Raw genomic sequence first — 10,321 nt, 5'->3', positions numbered from 1 at the left:
GACAGTCCAAGGTATGTAGTTAGAGGCATAGCAAGTTTTTTGAAGTTGTAATTTTTTTGGAAATTAAGTAATAAAAAAAAAAAAAAAATCACAAAAAAATTAAACACACTGTGAAATAAATATTAGGTGGGTGGTTATGGATTGCCTCTATTTATTCCATATGCACATTAACTTGTCTATTCCTATAGTTAGCTAGTCTATTAAAACTCTGCTAATGTTTCTGTTGATAGTACAATGATATAAGGTTAGCTATGAAAACAAACACACTGCTAAGTAAAACAACGTCTTATTTATTTCCCAAGAAAATAGGAAATGCCAACATAAGAAACACTAAGGAAAATATTACAGAGCATATAAAATACAAAACCATCAATGATATGGGCTCAAAATGCCAAGTGAGAGCCATAAGGCCAATAGAAGAAAGAGAGCAACAGAGAGATTTTTCCATTCTGTGTGTAGTTTTAAACCCCAATTGTACACCGCCCAGACACCACCCCATTGCCAGCTCATCTAGTATTCTGTCCAATCCAAAATAGTTAAGAGGCAGTCCTTTAATATTATTTCTCTGTCCGTCTTGCTGTAGTGGCCTCTAGGGGCAGTATTCATCCATGAATCATCGCTATGTGACCTGGGTCATCTTCAGTGATAGCTAGCCCTTTGATCTTCTGTAGTCTAACTCCATCAATAATCTTGGCAGCAATGGCCCTCTTTGAAGCTTGCCTGCAGAGTGTTAATCAAGGATTTCAATATTTATCACACTAGTTGGTCAGGAGCCTAGCTTTAGTTCCCATACTCCCCCTGTCCGGGGACTGAATAGACACCCTGCTGAGTTAACTTTCCACTTCCAACTTAAGTCACCTGGTTGTATCAACCTGAAAGAAAACTCCCGAAAAATTATATCCATGTTGCCCTTTTTTTACACATTATGATTGGCTATAGCAGTGAACTTTATTGAATTAAACTGATTCAGTTTGTTTTGTTGTGATTGGTCAGAGCTAATTACATGGTACAGATGAGTTGCGATTGGCCCTGTCTGTATTATGTGATCACATTGACCATTCACAGCTAGCAACACAATTGTACACAATGGATGGCATGAAAGGAAGCCATCCATGGTTTACAACTGTCATGTGATCTGCTGGGATTGGTCACACCGGTCACATAGTACCAGCACTGGTACACTGATCAGTCATCGGCTGTGACCAGTGGACATGGCCAGTGACAGATCGTGCCACTGTGTGGCGCCTTTTGAAAAGACGTCATACAACATCCAGTCACTAGGACGAAAGGCCCGTCTGCCCATCAAGCTGCTATAGGCCAGGCGGGAAGGTGTGAACACTCCCCAGTAATCTATTTGTTAACAGTCTTACCTCAGTACTTGTATTTTATGACTTTCAACACTACTGACTCCTGCTCTCTTAGTGCTGGTTCCCTGAATGTATGTTTTTACAGGAAGAGTTAACAGAGGACATTACAGTCTCCAGTCAATCTGTTAACTTGGAGGCAAGAGGAGCAGGGGGTGCCTTGCACTAGGTTATGGGAGTGTGTATTGCTACTGATGTACAGTACACAGTGTAGGGAAACGCAGCTCCAGTCCCTGCATGCAAGGATGGCTCCATATAATGCTGTAAGAGAAAGGAACCACCCTGAAAAAGGAAACCTGCAGGCAGAGACAATGGGAACAGGTTAAACTAGAACAGGGGTCTCCAAACTGCGGCGCTTGCTTGCCTTTATCTGGCTCATGAGGCACTCTTCCTCCCAACGACACCAATGATGGGGGGCATGGTTCCTCCCACAGACACAAATGATGTAACTTTTTTTTACTCCCACTGACCACTAAGCCTATGGCATTGTTTAGTCCCATCGATGCCAGGGCCTTTTCTAGGCCATTGGCTACAGTCCGTCACCCCTAAAGTTTGAAGGGCAGTAGACCTTTGTTTTAAAAGTTTGGAGACCCCTGAACTAGAAAATAATAGGCAAAGATTAAAAGATATAGATACTGCATACCCAGCAAGTGCTTATATTAACTGCTGAAAGTGCTTAACCTCCCTGGCGGTATGATTATTTCAGATTTTTGATGCTGAAAGCGGTACAATTATTTTGCATGGAAATTTTTGCGTTTTATATTGTAGGCCTGTAATTCTTAGGAATAATTCACTTAAATCTGTCCAAACAAGAGTCTAGTAGACATCCCAGGTATGACAAAGTTTTAAAAAGGAAATTATAAAACAAAAAATACCAAAAATGGAAAACAATTAAAAAAATATTTTTTTCTTAGTTTCGGTTTTAAAATTTTGCAAACGAATAATCTTTCTTCATAAATTTAGACCAAATACTACTACATTTCTTTGGTGACAATAACCCAAATCAGTGTATATTAGTTTGTAGGAAAGTTATAGAGTCTACAAACTATGGCACTGTGTGTGTGTATATACACACACACACACACACACACACACACACACACACACACACACAGTGTATGAAAATGTATCAATCCTGATGTACCAATGGCCTATCTCATTTCTTGAGGCCCTTATAATGCCAGGACAGTACAAATAACCCCCAAATGACCTCTTTTTGGGAACAGCGTGTGTTTCTCTTTAAGTTAAAAGTGGTCTCTGCAGCGGATTCGCTGCAAGATCACTTTTATTGGCGCCGTGAGAGGTGCCCCATGCCCCCCCCCCCTCCCACCACCATGCTCAGGTCGCCTCTACCGCTTACCAGACCCACCGGATGCTTGGCTGCCGACTGAGGGGAAGATGACCCTGGCTCGGCTCCATGGTATTGGAGGGTGGAAGCGACATCAAATGTCCCTTCTGCCCATAACTTTTTAAAAAGAAGAATTTTTTCTATTTTTTTTTATTGCATTTTAGTGTAAATATGAGATCCGAGGTCTTTTTGACCCCAGATCTCATATTTAAGAGGTCCTGTCGTGCTTTTTTTCTATTACAAGGGATGTTTACATTCCTTGTAATAGGAATAAAAGTGACCCATTATTTTTTTAAAGCGCCCCGTCCTGACGAGCTCGCTCGCTGGAGCGAACACATACGTGAGTAGCGCCTGCATATGAAAACGGTGTTCAAATCACACATGTGAGGTATTGTCGCGATCGTTAGAGCGAGAGCAATAATTCTAGCCCTAGACCTTCTCTGTATCTCAAAACTGGTAACCTGTAGAAAATTTTAAACATCTCCTATGGAGATTTTTTTAGGGTAAAAGTTTCTCACCATTCCACGAGCGGGCGCACTTTTGAAGCGTGACAAGTTGGGTATCAATTTACTCAACATAACATTATCTTTCACAATGTAAAAAAAAAAAAAATTAGGCTCTTTACTTTTGTCTTATTTTTTTATTCAAAAACATATATTTTTTCCAAATACGCAAATCCAGCATGACAGAAAGTATTGCAACGACTTGGTTTCTCTAGGGCAGCCTCTCTCAACCTTTTCAACACCTTTTCCTTATCAAGGACATTGGAGAATGTTCTGGACATAGTGGGTGGAGGTTAAGATAAGCTGCTTGGAATATGTATGAGGACCTCAGCCAATCCTCAGTAAAGGGCTGGCAGGGGCAGGCCACCACATAAATAGAAATGAGTCATTTCAGCAGGGGCAATCGGTTGGAATATGGAGATAGAATGCTGAGGAGGCTGTTGGTGGCCCTTGAGGGGGCCCCCCCTAGTCTGGGGGGGACCTCGGGCTGCAGCTCGGGTGCTGGAAAGAGCTTGCCAAAACACACGGAGAAGCCCTTCTTGGAGGCATGGGTGCAAGGAGAGTGGACAGCAGGTGCAGGGCATCAATACTTGGAGATCCCCTGAAAGTGAGCCGGGTGGGCTGGTGAGTGTCAGTCTGGAGGACTGTGGGGAGAAGTTAGCCTGTAGGGCTAGTGAAAGGGGTAGCTGCAGCCAGGCAGGTTGGCAGTGCCTGAAGAGGTGGTGCTGGGATCACTAGCCACAGGAGTAATGCAAGCTGGGCGCCAAAATTGTGCTACACACCAAAAGGGCTTCAGGTTGGGCTATTAAAGCGTTTTTTTTTTTTTTTTTTTAAAAGCCAGCAGCTACAAATACTGCAGCTGCTGACTTTTAAAATAGTGACACTTACCTGTCCAGCGCGCCCGCGATGTCGGCACCCGAAGCCGATCTCTAGATCGTCTCTCGGGTCCTGCCGCCGCCATCTCGGGTATGGGAATCAGGAAATGGAGCCTTTCGGCTTCATTTCCCGGTTCCCTACTGCGCATGCGCGAGTTGCGCTGTGCAATAAGGACGTTCCCCGCTGCCTCTGGGATCTGTGTGTTTCCCAGCAGGAAGTGGGGCACTTGCGGAAAGGGGTGGGCACTTGCGGAAAGGGGCGTAATCTACGCCCCTTTCCACAGAGAGCTATCCCGGAAGTGGGTGCAGATACCTGTACTGTACAGGTATCTGCACCCCCCTCCCCCGTGAAAGGTGCCAATTGTGGCGCCGGAGGGGGGAGGGTTCCGATGAGCGGAAGGTCCACTTTAGGGTGGACCTCCGCTTTAATTTCATTTGACTGATAATAGTCCAAGTAAAAAAGATTTGGCTTGTGTCAGAACCTACCTACAGCATGAAGCTTTTCTCAGAAAGGATTTCATGCTTATGCAATAGTTTTAGAGCACAACTACAGGCTCATGTATGACAGTAAAAGCAAGTAATAAATCTATTTATATGTGATGCACAAGCTTCAACGTAAAAAAACAAAAATCTCCCTTTACATTTCCTGACTGAGACAAATCCTCCATCCGTTGTGTCTCACATACTCCCCTCCCAGACTAGGGTTGCCACCTTTTCTTCAAGTCAAACCCGAACACAAAAAGCAATTTTTTGTATAAACTATACATATATTTTGCTACTAAATAACATTTCTAATCATATGAAGTAATAACAAGAGTCCCCCTTTACATCAGAGTCCACAGAGTTCCCCTTTTACATCTGAACTCACAGAGTTCCCTTTCACTGTAAGGGGGGACTCTGCAGACTCTGATGTAAGGGAGACCTCTGGGGCTTCTAACATAAGGGATGCACTGGGAGCCCTGATTTAAGGGTGAACACTGAGAACTCTGATGTACGAAGAGCACTCTAATGTAAGGGGAAACACTATGGCCACTGGTGTAAAGGGGAACTCTGATGTAAGGGTGCTCTGTGAAGCCTAATTTGCCTTACTGTACTTACTCAGAGGCAAGAGAGAGAAGAGGGGAGACTTTAGTCACAGACAGGGATGGATGGATGGATGGATGGTGAGCCCACTCACCCCTTAGCAGTCAGCACCAGATGGATCTGCGGCTGCTGGACTTCAAAATTTCCAGCTCCCACTTCCCTTTCTGAGGCACAGCGCCGGGGATTGGAGTGTGAGCAGACACAGAAGGGTAGAGGTGGGCTGGAAGAGTGGAAGAGGTGCAGATCGAGCCCTCTCTCCTCTCCCATCTGTATGCGTTTGGGGGGAAGGTTTGTTAGTGCTGGCTTTAGGGGCTGTGAAAGAGTGTAACAGACACTCTCAGCTGAGACAACCACTGCCAGCAATCCTGCTGAAAAGCCATAGTCCAGTCTAAATAATGTGTCCGGGTTTCAGACAGTCTGAAACCCGGACACATGAACCCAAACCCGAACTGTCCGGGTGAATCCTGGACAGGTGGCAACCCTATCCCAGACACTGCAGCTCACAATGGGGGAGGGAGATCAGCAGCAGAGGCAGTAATGTCAATCCAGATAGTGATGGTTGGGACTAGGTGTTGCCAGGTGCTAATCGGCGAGCTACAATTTAGAGATAGTGAATCAGCTGTGATAATGGCAAAGGCCAAGCCCCATGCAACATCCTCTCATGCCACTGTAGTGCAAACAGGAGTCTACATGAGAGTGACAACTCTGCATGGAATTCAAGAGCAATGCAGCATCATTGCCACACCATTACAGGATTACAGCATTAGGTGGATTTCACTGACATAATCAACAGGCATTTGTGGGGCTTTACACAGGGACTAAGGGTATATTCCAGTGTTTCCATTCCTCAAGGCGCACCAACAGGAAAGCCTGAAATTATGACCTGTTGGTGCACCTTGAGGAATGGAATTGAGAAACACTGGACTATACCCTTAGTCGCTGTGTAAAGCCCCACAAATACCTGTGACTTAAGGAGAATAGCCAAAGCTTTTCTTGGCTGTACTTCTAAGGATCACAGGAGTACTGTATGTTCTGCACTCCTGTGACCCATTTTCATGCGACAGCGGGCTAAAACCCACTGTCGGCTAACATCACAGAGCCATAGCGTCATAGCATAGTGTCATATCCAGAGGTTGTCTTTGGAAATAGACATATGAGTGCTGCCAGCATTGCTGCAGAGGTTGAAGGGGTGGGGGGTGTCAGCCTGTCAGTTCTCAGACCATATGCCGCACACTGCATCAAATTGGTCTGCATGGCTCTCGTCCCAGAAGAAAGCCTCTTCTAAAGATAATGCACAAGAAAGCCTGCAAACAGTTTGCTGAAGACAAGCAGACTAAGGACATGAATTACTATAACCATGTCCTGTGGTCTGATGAGACCAAGATAAACGTATTTGGTTCAGATGGTGTCAAGCGTTTGTGGTGGCAAGAAGGTAAGGAGTACAAAGACAAGTGTGTCTTGCCTACAGTCAAGCATGGTGGTGGGAGTGTCAGGGTCTGGGGCTGCATGAGTGCTGCCAACACTGGGGAGCTACAGTTCATTGAGGGAACCATGAATGCCAACATGTACCGTGACATACTGAAGCAGAGCATCATCCCCTCCCTTCGGAGACTGGGCTGCAGGGCAGTATTCCAACATAACGACCCCAAACACACCTCCAAGACAACCACTGCCTTGCTAAAGAAGCTGAGGATAAAGGTGAAGGACTGGCCAAGCATGTCTCCAGACCTAAACCCTATTGAGCATCTGTGGGGCATCCTCAAATGGAAGGTGGAGGAGTGCAAGGTCTCTAACCTCCACCAGCTCCGTGTTGTCATCATGGAGGAGTGGAAGAGACTTCATTGGCAACCTGTGAAGCTCTGGTGACCTCCATGTCCAAGAGGGTTAAGGCAGTGCTGGAAAATAATGGTGGCCACACAAAATATTGAAACTTTGGGCCCAATTTGGACATTTTTACTTAGGGGTGTACTCACTTTTGTTGCCAGCGGTTTGCAAAAGTTATCACGTCTACAAAATAGGGGGGATAGATTTATGGCATTTTCATTATTTATTACTAGTAATGGCGGTGATCAGTGATTTTTAGCAGGACTGCGACAATGCGGCAGACAGATCGGACACCTGACATTTTTGGGAACCAGTGACATTGTTACAGCAATCAGTGCTAAAAATATACATTGACCTTGTACTAATGACACTGGCAAGGAATGGGGTTAACTTAAGGGGGGGGGGGGATCAAGGGGTTAAACGTATTCCCCGTTTGTGTTTTCTAACTGTATGGGGGACTGTGTGATTGGGGAAACACAGGTCTGTCTTCCTGCATAGCAGAGAGACAGAATATGTGTGATCTCCCCTGTCAGAACGGAGATTTGCCTTGTTTACACAAGCAGATCCCTGTTCTGTCACTGGGAATGGTCGCATGTGGCCGCCAGACATCGAGTGTGCCCCACCCACTGATTGGTTCCTTCACTGGCCAATGGGAGCGTGCGCACCCACAAAAGTGAGTTCCTGAGCCGACATACAGCTACGGCAATTTGCGAGAACGCGCCACCTTGCCGAAGTATAATGACTGCGGCTAGCCAGGAAGAAGTTAAATAGTATATCATTACCATTCACTATGCTAATTAAGACACCTACTTTGTGGGCTGTCATGTCAATCATACAGGCACCAAAACTAAAGTTTGTCACACACAGAATGAGTTTTGTTTGGTGCTTAATGTTGGCACCACTCTGCCCAACCACCTTCTAGTTATAAACTGACCGAATAGCTTTCGGTGTTCTGACAAGCAGAATACAATAGTCGCAGCAGGAGATTCATCCATGCAATCTATGTGTATAGCCAGCTTAAGCCTGTAGCTAATTAAAAAAAGTTCCTCCCTGGAGTACCTACCTAATGGAAGGCAGGTAGTTGATCCCATGCATGTTCTTTCTTCATGCAAACACACAGGCTGCTCCCATTGCATGCAACTGTCCTCTCCTCCTATCCCAGGTGTGTCTCAGTGATGTGTAGCCAAGAACACCTGATTGCTTCAGCTGCAATCATTGCAGCAATCTTCTCCTGTCTGTCGGTGTCACAGATCGTTATGGGGCCATACACATCAATAAATCATCTATTTCTTTTCCGATCGCTCTCTCCTTATAGGAATATACATCAATAGTTGATTAAGCATGCCTCTGTTTTCACAATGCAATCTCATAATCTAATTAATTGAAATAGGATCAAATCCATGATCAAAGCATCTCAGTGTTGCCGATCAATACAGCAAATTTGAAAAAAAAAATTGCCCTCATCAATCACTTCAGTTTGACTGAATCTTATCTAAATCGGTCGTAAAGGAAAGTTATGCCTATCCGTTTGTAAGCCAATTTCATTGAACCACACATCGATGAGATAAAAAAAAGAAGTGTGTATGGCAACCATTAGGCTACCTGAACATGGGCGGTTTGGCTTGTCACCTTCACGTGCCTGGGTTTTTCTGGAGGCACATGCCCAATGTCCAGCCCTGGTAGCAGCCTGTTAAAATCTATGATGGGCTGAAATACATGGCTGGCATGAGTGCTACTCGCGTTTAGGGCCACATGCATTCAAAGACATATGCCCCGAATGCAGGAATTCTGTGTTTGGCACATACATTTCTGGACACGGGTACAACTGGCAGCAGGGCTGGATGTTGCACCTGTGCCTCCTGGGTGCCCAAAAACTCCAGGATTTGAGGCTTATGGACTAAACCACCTGTGTGCATTAAGCTGGTCATAGACTAGTGGAAATTCATTAAAAAAATTTAAGAATGTTTGTTCAATTTTCTAAACGTTAGTGGGGTCAGAAACAGGAGGAAAATGATTAAGTTAGGCAGGCCATACACGGAGCAAATTTCTTTACTGCAACCAGGCTTTGCAGGAAAGACATTTGCACGATTCCTCGCCCAATACAAACAGTGCTGACAGGGAAATCCCTCCTGCTGGGCCATTGTCTTCTCCTGGCAGGGGCGAAGACAGTGATTATTGCTAGCGGCTATAGCAGCTGTTTGAGATAATCGCAGGTGAATACAGCAGGCTGGTTGTATCCAAGCTGATCGATCAACTTGGTACATTCAGCCTGTCCATAAACGCTTCGAATCTGCATTCCCCTTGAAGCTGCATGCGGGCAGCCTACAGAAGTGAGGACACAGCCGTGTTTCAAAATTTGACATGTATGCAAGAGCGGCTGCATGGATCCGAACATGCACTGTCTGTGTTCAGATCTGTGTACATGCCCCTGCACACACGTCAAATGTGGCTGTGTTCATGCAGCCGCTGAATCTGAGTCTTCCTCTATCTATAGGCTGCCTGCATACAGCTCCAAGGCGGATGCAGCTGCAGAAAAAAATGCCTCAGTAAGGAGAAGGAGAGTCGGTCCTCAGCTGTCATCTCCGGATGAATGTACACTATACTATACTTTTTACCACCTTTTACCACTGAGCCCATTCGGACCTGTCTGTTCTTGTATATTTAATTAACGCACATTGTGTCACATATCAATATGCATTTCCGTAACCAATTTTAAGCTTTCAGTGCTGACGCATTTTAAATGACAATTGTGCGGTCATACAACACTGTACCCAAATGAAATTTTTATAATTTTGATCACCTCTGTGGTTTTTATTTTTTGTTAATTTTTTTTTAAAAAGACCAAATTTTTTAAAACAAAAATTATATATATATTATATTTTGTTATAAAATTTAGCAAACAGGTAATTTTTCTCCTTCATTGATGTATGCTGATGAGGCTGCACTGATGGGCACCGATAAAGCGCACTGGTGGGCACTGAGAGGTGGCACTGATAGCTGGCAGTGATGGGCAGCAATAATCGGCACTGGTAGGTTACACTGATAGGCAGTAATACTAGGTGACACTGATGAGCATTGATAGTTGGCACTGGTGGGCAATGGCAGGTGGCACTGGCAGGGGGTGATGACTGGCACAGATGAGGGTACTGATGGGCATCCTCTTCGAGACGAATGTCCCTTGCACATAAGCTGGTGATCAGCTTTTTTTTCTCCTCACGCTCTCAGGAGACAAAAAATGATTACAAAGCTTTTGTTTACACACGTGATCAGCTGTCATTGGCTGACAGCTGATCACGTGGTAAGGGGCCATGATTGGCCCCTTAC

Source organism: Lithobates pipiens, unplaced genomic scaffold (genome assembly GCF_037356315.1).
Source record: "Lithobates pipiens isolate NorthernLeopardFrog02 unplaced genomic scaffold, aLitPip1_a1.2 Scaffold_10, whole genome shotgun sequence".
Lineage (NCBI taxonomy): Eukaryota > Metazoa > Chordata > Amphibia > Anura > Ranidae > Lithobates > Lithobates pipiens.
Note: the sequence above shows the minus strand (reverse complement) of the source record.